A 16,615-nucleotide genomic window follows, 5' to 3' on the forward strand; every position below is an offset into this window, starting at 1 on the left:
GGGGCGCCACAAAGGGCAGGACACATTTAGATTTTCATATGTGGAGTTTTAGTAATTGATTCACTATAGTTTATGTATTGTATATCTCATGCTGCAGGTTGTTACTTTACATGGGCTGGTGAGCAAGACAGGAAATGTATGTCTCCTGGTAAACAAGAAGATTGATGTGGTCAACCCACTGCAGGAAACCAGTTGGATGGTGTAAGAAATCCATGATTTCTTTATTCCAAATGTACATTCTCATTAGGTATATGTGAAACATGAGTGAGATAAACATGTGTTGTAATCAAGGGACTGAAAAAGGCTCTATGGAAGATGATGTAATAGTCAAATGTATAGATAAGCCCTTGCCATAAAAGGTAATCACTTCAACCTGACCGATGTAGAAAAAGGGTAAAAGAATTTGTTAGAGGGCATGTAGACCATGACAAAAATCTTGTGTGCAAGGTCTTCTTTTCTTTTTTTTGTCTTGTTTGGAGTTCCATGCGGTAAAGGCAGGTGGAAGCACAGCTGTGGCATCAATACTAGGCATGCGGGCAGCACTATTAGATTTTTGACATAGGGGCCACCCTTTATCCATCTACTCTCTCTGCCATTGTTTCAAAAAGAAGACTGTACAGCACTCAAGTTCCCTTATCGTGTTGCTATTATCTGTCACGGACTGGTGCTATGTGAATACATTTGCTTTGTTTAATAAATTAACCTTTTAAAGAAGTCTTAGAAGATGTGGTTTCCACTGATATTTGGCCATGGAGACATTTAGACATTTAAGCAAAACAATTATCTAACAGATGGACTTTATGTCCGTTTATGCCAGACAAAAAAGGTAGCAGCAAACACTCCACAAAATTTTAATTAAAAAACAACTCTAAAAGTGTTACTTTACAGCTCAAATGCTCACACAAGCACATATTTGCATACTGCAGCAGAGGAGAAGAAAGCTTTGATAATTAAAGGAAATATTCTGGGTTATAGTGATTGCACATACACTTTAATAAACAAAACACACTGCTTCAGAATTCGTGGCTGTACATAGTTTTGTCACACCCAAAAATAATGATCTATGTTATAATGGTACACAGTAATGAAATCCCTTTAGGCCTCAGGACCTACTTGATATTCCAAGCTAATTAATGTCTTGCCATGTATCAACTAGTTGGCATCATGTGGAAATGTGAGTGGGGAATTCTGATATTACATAATGGTATGGGGAGTAACTCCAAGAGTACTGTACCTTAACCACATGTAATACACTGGATAGTAATGCATACAAATGATCCAGGACGCATGCCCAGACTGACTTTTAAAGAGACCTTACTTTTGTGAGCCAAAAACTCTGACACAAATTAGTATCTAGGGAAAAGAAAAAATGTGGGTGCGCTAAGCTAGTCTCAGGCTCAAATAATACAAATGTGTAATACGAGGCCTACCAAACAGTGTGAGCATGCTGCAAATACAGTGTGTTGGCTGTACAATGTATACAAAAAACAAAATACTGTCTGCGCTTCTTACCCTAATAAAGTTGGCAACACATATATAAACATAATATAAATGAGAGGTTTTGGTTATATGAATTGGCCAAAGCATAATTAAGCTCACCCGCCACGTCAAGGCACACTCTCAATAGGGTGAGATCCTACTCTCACCTACTACATAGTGGGCACTCAAAGCAGTTTATACGGCTACCAAAACCTTATTAATGTGTTGGGGGAGGTGCGATTAAACCTCCTCCCATTTTTTTTGTATACAAATTAGTATCTAGACAGAAAGTAGATGATCCTCAGGGACACTACAAGAGTTTCTATTTTCTAGTGTTCTCTGCAAAAAGTTATTATTTAAGAAAGAATGATTGATGAATGAGTCTCTGTATAAAGCTATGTGAAGTGGTCCCATAATACATCGTGTCATTTGTAATCCATGGGGCATAATAGCAAATGTCGTATATCATATACCATATACAATGATGGAATAATACAACTTTGAAAGAGAACGTTAAACCTAATATTTACAATCCTACAAAGCACCTCCATCCCCACTATATGTGACCTGGGTGATTACCTAGTGTGGTGAATTTGTGGTGGGTCTACCATATTCCTGTTTCCTTGAACATGTGTGGATGTGACATCATTTGGTGTAAAGGAATGAGTTACCAAGTACCTTAGGCTTGATTTATGATCATACATGTAGATCACATGCTAAAATCATACTCACTTTAAGCAATATAATTCCCAATGCAAGTGCATGGTTTTTGAGAGTATCTGATAATCATACCCCATTGTGCAATGTTATCAACTCTAAACCACTAATTGATGTTAGCACAGGTTGTTGCCACTACTCAGCCAATGTGATAAAAAAAAAACCATTAGTGTGAGTACCTTTATGTTTGCTGATGGTTTTTTCATGTATATGCTTTTGCAGCTAATAATATATACTAATCCGATATATTTAAGATTAAAAAAAAGAACATATTTACATTTATGTGTCAAATATTTGGATAAAAGTAAAAATATACGATTGGCTATTGAAGCCATTTCTATGGAGGTGATTGTAAATTGGGTGAGGCGATAACTATGTATATATATACCTCCCAATTCAGTGGCATGTATTTTCACAAGGCGTACTGTAACAGCTTCTTTTTCCTTTGCTACAGTCCATGTGTTGGCATTGAAAGCATAAAGTTGACACTGGTTTTGTTTGTTTCATATTCCTACAGAGCATTAAATGTAGCAATTTATGCTCTAGAACGTACATGTATTTTAAAGCTTGTCTATACCATTTTAACTGTTTTAACTTTTCTGAATGACCACAGTCTAGAATCCCCAAACTTACTTTGGGGTTTAGTTATGAATTGAATCTCAAACCACATCTTTCCATTCACCTTTAACACCAACTGTTTACATAGAATCCCTTGTACCCAAGAACAAATTCAATTTGTAAATGAATTGTAAATTCAGCGGTAAAGTTTAGATACTTTATTAATCCTCTAAGATTTAGGACTCCAATGGTTGTGCTTAAAATAATCTGATTTGACCATTTTGAAATGGATAAATATACAGCTCCTGGCTACCTTTCTTTAAGAAGGGCAATGAATTTGAACCATCTATTACCTGTTTAATTTTTAACTGTCGCTCTTTGTCTTCGTTCTTATTTGGTCCTTAAAAAAAATACTTCTGCTGAGACAAGCCATCTGCACCTTTGTTTCTGGTCCAACTAAGCTGGTGGTAATGTCCATCTTTTCAACTGTGATTTATCATGATCAGTTTCTGAGACTGGGCTTCTGGAGCTAATTAAGACCTACATATTTCACAGTATGGGCAAACGCTTTTTAGAAGGTTTTGGGGTTTGCAAAAACCCCCAAAACACCAGTTGCTGTCTTTAAAAAAAGTGAAAAAAACTACTGTTTATTTATGGACCTAATTTTAACAAAGACAATTTAACTGTAGATCTATTTACAGTGTCAGGGTCGCAGCAGCAGGATCGCATGGCACTGCACATGCACACATATTCATTGTATTTACACATAGGCAACAGATACACCCACACATGGAATTAAATAAACCCACATATGGCAGTGGATTTAAACGTGTATACAGCAACACAATAAAAGCCAGGTGTTTTCAAGTTATTACAACTGCTGCCTCATTCATGCTAATTCATTCTTGGCTCTCCCACAAACTCTGTGTATGACATTGTTATCTTTTTGTTGGCTTATTTGGTGTTCCTAATGCTTGCTTCTTCTTGCCTCCACCCTTGTTTGAATCGGATCCTTCGCCACCTATGCTGCCTTCATAGATCTTGGGTCCTGTGTTTTCCGCTATTTTCCCATCATCCTGAGGATTCAAATGCTTGTGCTTGATTCTATCCTTAGAAATAATACCGCCCCATATTTGTTATACAGAAACAGAAATATTTCAGTTAAAGTATGTTTCTAGAAGTTTGGATAAAGTTATAAGCTAGAAGAATAGCACCAATAAAGTTACAGAGATTTGTGGAATACAGTATCAGATGAGATCCACCTGATAATTTATGTGGGTGCCCTTTTTCTACTGGTAAACACGATAGAGGGAGGTCACTAAACTAAGTTAAGATCCTGTAGTTACATTACCATATTTCAAGCTTCATTGTACCACGCTGCAGAATAGGGTGTCATTGAGGGCCAGGCTGTGGATTATAATCAGCCCTTCTACTTTAAGGCCATTGGTTGATAAAATTATGAACCTGTGTATAAGTGTAGTGTAACACTAGCAACAATATAGAAAAGTTCAGGCTTCCACCTGGCACTGGCCCACGAGGCATTTGCCTGGTTTGACCAATGTCCAGCCTGTGCCTGGTGTCACCTTGTCAATACATTAATAATCTTTAAGGTCAGTTTTCATTGATATTAAATTACAGACATTTACATGTGTTAGTGATTGTTTTAGGTCCTCTTGCATCCCCGTGCTACAAAGCAGGACTTTATATGCTGATTAACGTATAAACTTTGATATGAACTTTCTAATAAGTAGCAAATACTTTGATATGAACTTTCTAATAAGTAGCAAATACTTTGCATTTTTGTCCTTCAAGGGTTAATTGGGTTAGAAAGCCATTTTTCCCTCTCATTGCTAGCACAGGTGGATGGATCTGTTGTCCAAGTTAGCACATGGAAAGAATAATTTACATTCTACATTGGTAGCAATGGCCCGAAGACAATATGGTCAGCAGGCCCAGACTGTTGAAGCCAGGAGAGCACCTTCTCTTTACATTTCCAATAGATGATAGGATTGAAAAGCTATTAGGAATAGTCACAGAGCCATCTCCTGGCCGGTAAATGTAACAACAATGATATTGTTATAAATTAATGGACTCAGCAGGGTTAAAACAGTTTAGCATATTGCAGAGTTATTCTAGCAGAGGCTAATATAAGCTGGCTAAGCACTATGGTAGTTGTTGTTAACCAGCATATTCTCTGCCCCTGTTCCATGTCAAGTGTTGGAATACAATTTGTGGCAGATGAGATTAGTTGGAGTTGTCTTGAGAATGAGAATACTTAAAAAGAAAGACACTATATCAGCAGCAGAGTTTAAAACATCAATTACTTTTCTAGACTTTGACAGTCAATGAGAAGGTTAAATCTATGTAGACAGATAAAGATATCTGTAACCTAATTGCAAAACATGTACAATTTATGGAGATCTTCCAAGCTTCTAATTCATAGGAAATCATTTCTATTCACATTTTATACACATTAGGTTGTATTTTTGTTCTCATCTTTTTCTTATGTAAGTCCAAACTGATGTGTGTTAAACTGTTTATGTTTTGCTTTCCCATTGTACAGAGCTGCAAAATATGATGGTGCCATATAATTCACAACATTGTGAATTGCCCTTCACACATGTCAAATGGCGTTTTCTATACTAGGCCATCTAAGCCTATGCTAGGGAGGAACCCTCTGCCTCTGTTACAATATGGAGCACTATGGCACCAAACCTCCATTAAGGTTTGCCAGGTGCCATGCATCTTTAAGAGACAGATCACCAGGATATGACATCAAAATCCTTGTGCTCAGCAATGAGAACTACAGCTATGACCCAGTAAGGGGCAGCCCAGACTCGGGCCAAAAGCAATCCCAATTGTGAATATATTACTGGTTCTACTTGTTCCATATAACCAGTGAATTTATCAGTAGAAGTAGAATAGTTATATAAAGAAATGGCAAGCTACACTGAACCACTTGAAATAGCCCATTCTTACATTCCCCTCTACATAAAAATCTTGCCCTGATTCACAGAGAAATATTCATAAAATATCACTGTTTTGGTTCTTTAAAAAAGAAAAGAAAAATCTCAAAGAGCTAAAACTCAGAGCTAAACCTTATCAATGCAGATTTTGTGTCTCTGTGGAACACTAAATAATTAATCTGCACCAAATCTGCAAAAGGAGCAACAAATGCTCATGAAATATAGATATTAACTGAATAGCTTTCCAAGTAAGTTCTGTGTGTTTTCTTCCAAGTAAGTGGCAGATGGCAGTACAAGTTTATTCACTCTGTGATTCTCGCTCACTTAATAATTTACCTTTTGGCTCTTGCAAGAGACCATACCAGACATGGTTAACACAGCACCTTCTCAGGGGGAAAAGCTACAACCAATAATTGAATTTTCACTGGGGGAGAAGTTGGGCTACAGATTGTTCACCAAACATATATTAAATTATGTTTTATCATGTAAGAAAAAGTCATGGCATATAGGTGTTGCCACTTGATTGTGAGATTGCAATGAGCAGAAGGCCATCAGAGTTGCTGGACTGACATCAATTAAGAGAAGCACTCTCTGTTCTAATGGAATATAGGAGTCAGTAAGGCAAATAAAAAAAAACAGACATTACCATCCTTGTAGCAAAAGGAGATATATAGTTTCAGTAAATTAGCCTTTATTATGAATTTGTTAGTTTTAAACTGTAGTATCCCATGGGTACGAATGCTTGTGGTGGTTGTTGTCTACATTCCTACATCTTTCCTAACCACACAATTTTCAGGAATAACACTGACAGGGCTTTTAAGGGAGTTGTGTACATTGAAAAAAGTGGTAGGAAGATGTATCATCCCTCCATTGTTCTGTTTTGCCCATGTTCCATACCTCACTCCACCACGTACAAGCCTGGGCAGGATTATTATGTTCACTGTATTTTTTACTGCTAAAATATGTTCAGTACATCCATACCAAACCTGGGTACAACCAACAGGACAGCTATTCAGCAGAATATTCTGGCCAGACACACAAAGTTGCAGCTGGTCAGCCAGGGCAGCTGGCCAGACAAATACAAGTAATGCTGACATTTCCCCATGGAAATCAGGATAGTAGGTAGTTAGGTATCCTACTCCTTACCAAGTGTTACCAGAATAAACCATTATGGAAGTAGGTTTTGGCATTACTTGTGTTGAGGGGTGAGGCAAGAGGTGGTAACTGGTGAGCTAGTCTCAGAAGTGGCTCTGGTTGGGCCTAGGAGTTGCCATCCTCTCACCATACAGCTTGCAGTCCTCAGATGGCCACATGGAAGCTGCAGTGGAGGTCCATCCTCCAATCATTTTCCAGCTCCCTGGGCTGATCAAGGGACATTACGGAGTGGTACTTCCAGGAGACGTGTTAGTGGTTACAATTTAAGCATGAATGGAATAGATGTAAAGCTATCCTGAATAAAATAGAAGTCCAAGGGTCAAACAAGGTTTGAAGTTTTTACAGCAAGAAAAAAGGTGCAGAATACATGGTCCAAGTGGTTCTTATCGTTTTAAAGGTCACAACAGTTCTTCCAAGGGTAACAAATATAATATGATAACATAACTGTTAGGCTAGGTTTCCACTTGAGTTTTTGTCTTGCGTTATTTTCTTGATGAAAAAACGCCAGGAAAAACGCCAAGAAAACTGCCACTGCATTTACCTGCGTTTTGGCGTTTTTTCCTGGAATTTTAGCCTTTCTGTGGAAATTGCTTTTTTTGACCTTAGGCAGTTTTTCCAGCCTTTACAAGTTAGAAGTTTCACCCAGCTAAAAGGGATTAGGATAAATGGCAAGTATCTGCCCTCTCCTGATGTCATTTACTTGGTAGAGTTCTACTTAAACACGCCCCGGCAGACCCTTTTGTCTCTTTTCTGTGGTTTGTAAGGCATGCTTTATTCCGAATGTCTGCTCCTCTAGGAAGATTGGCCCCAAATGATGGTGCAAACTGTTTGCTGTTGCTTTTGGCACGCAGGATCCAGTTTGGTATGTTTGTTTGTAATGGCATGTTTGTTCCAAATGGTGTAAAATTCAATATGAACTTTGTTTTGTGTGAAACTGTTTGTTTCCAGCCTATTTCTCGTAGGACACACAGATACTGGGTCCATCCTCTGCATTGTAACTGTGGAAAAAAACGGCATAAAAAACGCCAAGGCAAAACCCACATGGCTTTTTCATGGCGTTTTTTCTCTCCCATAGACTTCTATTGGAGAAAAACACCAAGATTTTTGTCAACATGTCAACATGCTGCGATTTTGAAAAACCGCCACAGAGCCCCAAAAAAGCAGAAAAACGCCAAAGAGGACTGAAAAAACGGCAAACAGAAAAACGCCAAGTGGATATGGCATTGTGCGATTTCCTATTAAAGAACAGCTAACATCTGGCTGCAGCGTTTTTTCACTAAAAAAACGCCGTGTGGCTGAATTGGCGTTTTTATGGGCGTTTTTAGCAAAAAAAAAACAAGTGGAAACCTAGCCTTAATGTGAAAGGCGCAGTCTTCTCCCAGATATTCAGTTTTTCCCAGTGTTCCTAGAGCAGTCTTCACCATGATTTCATGTCTTAAATGATTATTTATTTATGAAGCACTGACATATTTTGCTGCGGGATTTAATATACAAAAATGACATACAAATGATGAGCGTGACAAGCAGTGCTTAGGGATATGGCTATTAATACTAACAAAACAGAGTATTTAATAAGCATTTCATATAAGTGTAGATGTGATAGCAGATAAAGCATTCTGTATTATTTGACACAAACAGCACATTATTTGGAGGCAGAATTTATTGCACAGCTTAGGCGGCACTGGCCCAATTTAGCCTGGAAGAGCAGGAGAATAGTAGATGCACTTTACCGCTGACCCAGAGCCTTGAGAGTAATAGTACCCCTGAACATGATATGGGTGTGACGGGACCGACCTGTACCCCGACTGGACACTCCCGCCAAACGTTGCTTCCTCCTGACGGGACACCAACAAGTAACCCCTTCAGCGCCGGGCAGAACCAGCGTTGTAGATAGAAGGGGGGACGTTGCTGCACCGTAGCTGCATTGGCACTGTGGCTATCCAAAGCTTAGCTACACAGCGAGGCTACAGCCCACCCCAAACATCAGGCAACACTCATGTTGAGATGAAAACAGGACTCATTTATTAAAACCAAAGACAGAGCTATATATATACACAAGTAAGAAAAGGGGCAAGACAAATATCACATGATCTAATTACCATGGCAGGAAGGAAGTAATTAGATCAAATCCTGCAACACAATATCCGGGGGAAGGACAGAATGACATGAGACATAAACAATTACATTAATTGGGACGTAGACGTGGAATGACGATAGACATATAGTTGGCTTAAAACAGACAATGGCCAGGACACAGGGATAACAGGAGCTCACAGGATTAACAGCTACCTGTAATTGATAATTAGGTATGCAGCAGTGACACCTAGTCATACCTACAGGGGGTCTTAAGACAAGGGCTAACTCACACAATAACAGGGGAAACACTTCACACCTATACAATTAACAATGCTAAGACAATCAGCCTTCTTCCTACCACAGGATGTCCAGCTGACGTTACAGTTTTGAGACACTGAGTGCTAAAACATGGGGAACATCAGCAGAAACTGAACCCCTGTATCCACACACAGAAGTCTCTACAAGGCCTGGGCCCATAGTCGATAGGGATGAGGCTGGCTCTCAGGCCTCTCCAGGGACCCCAGTGATGGAGGGTTCTGTCACAATGCGATTCTCATGATGTTGGCATCCCTACCCCTCATTGTCATCTTGTATGAAGGCTCTAGTTCTCAAATACTTCTCTCAGGAAGGTTTTGTTGAAATCACAGAAAGCACTGATGCAATATCCATTAGAGTTGGTCATCACCTATTCATGAAGGACATTACATTAGTGTTCAATTGTCCTAGTGCTCTTATAGTGAGGGTCTGGCATTATCATAGTTCCTTCATCTCCTGTTGTGTTCTTTTCTTTCTGGACTTTGGTTATTTGCCAGTGACCCTGACCTTCAGCTGACCTTCCTGTTTGCATGCTTGCCTCATTCCCTAGTGCTCTGTACCAAGATACTCACTATTGTGTTCACCAGAATAATTCTTTTGACTCAACTGAAAGGTTTGATTGGTTGTCTATGCGTGGCACATATGCAATTAAATGCCATCAGGATTAGATTTTCTTCTATGATTGGCATTTACACAGATGTATTATGGGGCCAACATCACTTTATGTAAACTCTAATATTTAATTGAAAGGGGAAATTCTACACATGCTACGTATAGGTGTAAGAATTAAGATTTTAAGGAACTTTGTGTGGCTTCTCCTCTTTAATGACAATAATTCAGCTCCAAGAAACAGATTGTCTGCAGTCTGCTTAGAGTTCATCTGCATGTTAGTACACTGCAAATGGCTTGGAATCTGGGTATTGTTAGTCCTGCTACAACTCATATAGGGCAGTCTATGCCTTTTTAAAAATAAACAGTCCCCACCACCACCACTGAACTTATGTAAATGCATCTGACTATATATTATACATACCGTATAAAGAAACCATGATCATAAACAAATCAGAACCCAAGATATATGAGTCATGCACTAAATGTGTTTTCCTCTTCTTATTTTTTCCCATTTTTAAAAATAACACTGAAGAATAGTGATCCAACACAGCCATCACAGTACAAACACATAGGGGGCAGTCTTGCCTGAGAAAGACTTAAAATACAGACATTTCTAACCTTAGCTGCTAGTATGTTTAACGTGTGTCAAACTACCAGATTTATAATGGATAATTTGGATCACAACATTTAACATTAATTATTTAAAAAGGAGTTATCATAAAAAATAGCACTCTGATGCATTATATATACTAGTTTCTAGTCTCTCTACAGACATGGGCACTCGGACTGTGTACAAAGAATGCCTTGTTTATATCTGAACATTGTAGAAAACGCTGTCAATAGAAAGGGATAAACCTTTAATGAAGAGCAGGAGTAAAATGTAATTTGAAATGTATTATACGCACAGCACAAATACTTACATAAACAACTGATACTGAAACAACCATAGACATGAGACATCTAAGAGAACTACCTGTTACAAGTGAACTAGACAATCACCTTTAGTGCCTGGTGCCAGTGGGTACCTGCGTACCTGCAGTTTTGTTAATCAAGGCAAAAAAGATTGGTTCCTTACGGGTTTCCTTGTGTAACGGGACGCCCTGTACCTTGACTGGGTACACCGGACAGACGTTGCTTCCTTCTGCCCATAGCCACCACTAATACAATCAGGAACCTCAGTGGCACTGTAGCATATCAAAACAGTGCTTTACTGTCTTGGCAAGAACGGCGCCGAGGCTTACCCTAATAACAAGATAGAACTCGTAATGAGGTAAAACAGGAATTGACTTTATTGGGAACAGCACAGATATTTATTCAGATAACATAATTGGATCGGGAGTATAATCTCATAAACTAATAGACAGCCCGGCGCCTCCATACAGTTCTATGGCCACCCAACAAAAAGTCACTATTTTCAGGGAGATCTCGAGGGAGCCGCATCAATCCCAGGGGAACCCAAGGAGAGCTCAGAGTCAGAGCATGTTATGTCCAAAAAAGCGACTTGATCCCACCTCGGGATCCTGAGCGACAGCGTCGGAAACATCCCAGGGCCAACGTTCCATAGCTGTGGCTGGGCAAACCCCAGTCCTAAAGATGGGTAATAAAACCAGGGTTCCCAAAAGAGCTTCCTCTCCGTAACCACCACCAAGAGCATAGTGTAACCCCGAAACAGCGACGTGGTGGGACAAAAGGTGTCTGTAGTGAAGCATTTCGAATTGTTGGCGGGCACCTCGGCGGTTCCTAGCTGTCGCACAGTTCCATGGATTTGCGTTAGAGAAGGAGTTCCGGATTAATTTCTGTTATAGTAGTTGTTCCAGTCAGTTGTGGAAGTTAGAGTTTGGTGCATCGATCTAGAGCCACACCATTGGCTTATAGACTATTACCACCTAATCTTGACCCTAGAATCTCCTCCAGCCTTACTCCACTGTTGAGTAGGTGATGAAATCCAAGGGGCTTCCACATCCCCTTTCACCTTACGAGCACGTTGAGTCCCAAAATAAGTGAACAGGGTCTTGGATGATCTCAACACAATGGAGGCATAGTATATAAAATGCATTGTGTATAAATGGCATAACTCTGTGGAATAGCCAGACACCTGTATAGGTAAGCTACAGGTAGAGTTCCAAAGCAGGTAACACAGAGTGTCCGGGGTTAATGCAGGATAGATGGTCAGACAGAGCAGGGTTCGGTTCACTAAATGGGTAGTCAATCAAGCCAGGGGTCATTCACAGAGCAGGTTGTCAGGCAAGACAGGTATGGTATACAGGTAGGGCAAATCAGGAGCAGGATTACTAGGCAGAAGAGTAGTCAAGTAGGCTGAGGGTCAGATGCAAATAGCAGGACCACGCTAGGGAATCTGTGCAGAGCAGTTCCAGATTTTTAGATCTGGCGCCCAGCCTGCCTTGCCTCCTGACATGCCTTTGGTGTTCCTGTACTGATTGGAACGAGGAGCCAGCTGAAATTGGGTAAGTGCTCGCTGCTCAGAACCCTTGCGTCTGCTGGCAGAAGCCTGTCTGCCTGTAACAGGTTCCAGAGATGTGACAGCAGGTGTCACAAGTGAATATGGCTGCTGTGGTGGATTGAATCCTAGTAGATGATTTAGGCAACATAAAATAATGTTTTTTTCAATTAAATATTATATTAATTATATTATTATATTATTATATTAATTATATTAATAGTCTTGTGTTTGTGCTCACAGTCGTTTCCAAACATTATATACAGCCGAAATACACGCTCCACAGCACACAATGTAAATCTCATAAAAACACACTGGGTGCGATAACCCTCTGGTTTATGAACTGATGACCCTAAATGCCACAACTTCTAAAATAAACTCAGGACTTTAAGCCTATTGATCCCCCTTACAACTGTCATAAAGGAAAAGAAAGGAAGATAAAAGTGAGAGAGGAAGAAATTATTATAAGCGGGGTTAACAGGGCCAGGTGGGTGAAGGATTATGAATATAGAAAAGAAGAGTGGAGATTTCCAGGGGAAGTAAATGTGATAACTTTGGGTCAGTGCAGGAAAATGTTTTTGACATCTTTGGTCCCCTGCTAAGTTGGCTGTATGGTGTATATGTATCTACTATCTGGTTTTCCAGATGGTTTTCTACAGGAAGTGAAAAGGATTTATGTCATACTGCCTAGCATTTCAAAAGGTGTGGCTAATTTGAGGGTTTTTTTTCCAAAAAATGTTGTGGCATTTAGAAAAATAAAGTACTTTAGGTACATAATATAATTGATAGGCATCTTGCTCTGGATTCTATTTACATTATTGTGACTTCTATTGCTGAAGAACACTGTGATACACTCCTACCCAACTAACATTCTGTGCTCCTAGAACAGTGGGGCATCAGAGGAGGAAACAAGCAATGGACGACCCCCCTAAAGGGAATGTTAGTTACCACTTAGTAGATACAGTATGTTACGTAAAATGTCATAATGATTACAACATTGTAGAAAGAGCATGACACTTCTGTCCTAACAACATGTTGCACCGGTTAATTCACTATTACCTCATTACTAAATACAGCACTGAAAACCATCTACTATCCATAAAGTGCATAGCCAGGGCACTTTATGCAAATTTACCTCCATTTCCCATGATTCCTTTATGATCACTGCATTGGAATCCTACTGTCAGAACAAATAGGAAGCTGTAACACTCTTCCTACATTTTTTCAACAAACTATATATGAGCCTATAGCGTTAAAGACCTATACTGTTTACAGCAATGTGTCCCCTGTAGCTAGCAGTGACTTGTGGTTAATCTACCTCTGAGAATGAGGTGCTGATCCCTTTAAGATGGTCTATTACATATAATTAAATCTGATCAAATTAGTGCTGTCTCGGTTGCAATACATGAGCTCTTGCATGATTAGTTATCCTGCTCTTCTAATTATCACATAATTTGATGTGCTAGCTTCTTTTTAGGCTTGTTACTGCCAATAGTATGCTACGGTCCAAGGTATAAGTTGCCTGTTAAATGTCATTACATATCGTAGTGGGAGTCGGTCTCACATATGCACAGTCGGCATTTTATATATTGTTTGCAGCAGTGAAGGGGTTACACAATGTTTTCAGCAAACACTAAAAAAGCAATCATGGTGCAGTGAAGTGGTTAAGCACTTTCTGACAGCGTTGTCTGCTGTCCTCGAGCGAAGAAACTGACAGCTTAACGAATAGCTCTGGATGGTAATTAGCAATAGAGATGCTAATAATGAAATCCATTACAAGCACAACTGCGGAGAAAGAGCATGCAAGGGGAGGTGGAGGAGTGAGGAAGAACTGTATAAAAAGAGAGGAAAGGGGGGTCAACACGGGTTGCAAGGTGGGGGTGATAGGAGGCGATATGGAAAGAAGTTATAGAAAGGACGTAGAGTTTATAATGCAGACACTGAACAGAAAAAGCACAGGATGGAAACAGAAATTGATGTACAAAATATTAGAAAACTATACAATGATTAACAGAGAAAAAATGAGATACTCTGTCTGTTGACGCACTGCGGATTTTTCTGTGGCTGTTACTGCGTCGCTTGTGAGATAACTTGGTCTGGTTCATCTCTAGTGAAACTTTGCAGCAGCTAAGCCATAAAGTCCAGCCTGGTTACATGACTGTTGGCTAGAACCAATGCGCCCTAGTGTTACCACCAAAAGAATTCTATAAGCTCCACACTACCTGCCATTATAGTGATCTTATCAGTGGGTGCATGCTGTATAATACCTCAATTTGTGTATTGAGTACAAAAGAATGAGTAGACTTTGTTTCCCTGCTCATGGTTAGATCTAGATAGACCATTAACTTCTATCAGTGTGTGTACGAATAGCAAAGTATCAGATGTACATTTGGTTATATACACTCACTGGCCACTTTATTAGGTACACCTTGCTAGTACCGGGTTGGACCCCTTTAGCCTTCAGAACTGCCTTCATTCTTTGTCACATACTTTCTACAATGTGCTGGAAACATTCCTCAGAGATTTTGGTCCATATGGCCATGATGGCATCACGCAGTTGCTGCAGATTTGTCAGCTGCACATCCATAATGCAAATCTCCTGTTCCACCACATCCCAAACGTGCTCTATTGAATTGAGATCTGGTGAATGTGAGTCCATTGAAGTACAGTTTGAAATTATGTCAGCTTTGTTACACGGTGCATTATCCTGCTGGAAGTAGCCATCAGAAGATGGGTACACTGTGGTCATAAAGGGATGGACATAGTCAGCAACAATACTCAAGTAGGCTGTCGCGTTTAAACGATGCTCAAGGGGCCCAAAGTGTACCAAGAAAATGTCCCCCACACCATTACCTCACCACCAGCAGCCTGAACCGTTGATACAAGGCAGGATGGATCCATGTTTTCATGTTGTTTATGCCAAAGTCTGACCCTGCCATCTGAATGTCACAGCTGGAATCAAGACTCATCAGGCCAGGCAACGTGCTTCCAGTCTTCCATTGTCCAATTTTGGTGAGTCTGTGTGAATTGTAGCCTCAGGTTCCTATTCTTAGCTGACAGGAGTGGCACCTGGTGTGGTCTTCTGCTGCTGTAGCTCATCTGCTTCAAAGGTCGACGTGTTGTGCATTCAGAGATGGTATTCTGCATACCTTGGTTGTAACGAGTGGTTATTTGAATTACTGTTGCCTTTCTGCCTTTTCTCGAACCAGTCTGCCCATTCTCCCCTGACCTCTGAGATCAACAAGGCATTTTCATCCACACAACTGCCGCTCACGTGGTATTTTCTCTTGTTTTGGACCATTCTCTGTAAAACCTAGAGATGGTTGTCCATGGAAATCCCAGTAAATTCAGCAGTTTCTGAAATATTCAGACCAGCCCATGTGGCACCAACAACCATGCCACGTTCAAAGTCACTTAAATCCCCTTTCTTGTCTTGACCATGTCTACATGCCTAAATGCATTGAGTTGCTGCCATGTGATTGGCTGATTAGCTATTTGTGTTAAGAAGCAATTGAACAGGTGTACCTAATAAAGTGGCCAGTGAGCGTATAAAAACAATTCTAGTTTGAAAAGTAGCCCTATCATTATAGCAACAAGTGAAGTTGTCCAATTGCCATTGTTATGGTCATGGTTAGAAATACAGCATACCTACCTGTGTCGGTGTCCTGTACCACCACACTCTATACTTCTGTTCTTATTGCCAAATACTCTTGTAATTTTGCTCTGCCCAAAGCTTCCTTTCCTCTTTAACAGTTATATGCCAGAATGTCCCCTGCTTATCCTAACCTACTAAAGCTTGTTTAGTGAAACAGACAACCTATCATCTTGATACCCACAACCTACACTCCAGAAAGAAACTAGTTTTCCTACCTTTGAGAGGGCCACTCCTGCACATGACTTTCTCTACAATCAAATCAGCCTCATCCCAAGCAGTCCTTTCCCCTGAGCCTCCTACTAGATTGTAAACTTGCAACAGCAGAGTCATCACTTCCATCTGTACCAGTGTGCGTTCATGTTATTATTCATTTTGTATATCGTCAATATTGTTGCTTTTTTTTTGTTCCACATTATCTAAGTGCTACAAGATCTGCTTTGGCTCTATAAATAAATGTACTGTAAAATGTGAATATATATATGTATATATTGGTGAACTTTATAATAAATACTCTTAATGCAGTCTGAACCAGAATCTCCTTTTTTTTAGATAGACCCAAAGATCATGTAAATTATACGGGAGAAGCTGGATAGACTGATGACAATAGTAGGACTTACAAACATA

This window comes from Sceloporus occidentalis, unplaced genomic scaffold (assembly GCF_023333645.1).
Source record: "Sceloporus occidentalis isolate IW3139 unplaced genomic scaffold, rSceOcc1.0.p SCAF_37, whole genome shotgun sequence".
In the NCBI taxonomy this organism is placed as follows: Eukaryota; Metazoa; Chordata; class Lepidosauria; order Squamata; family Phrynosomatidae; genus Sceloporus; species Sceloporus occidentalis.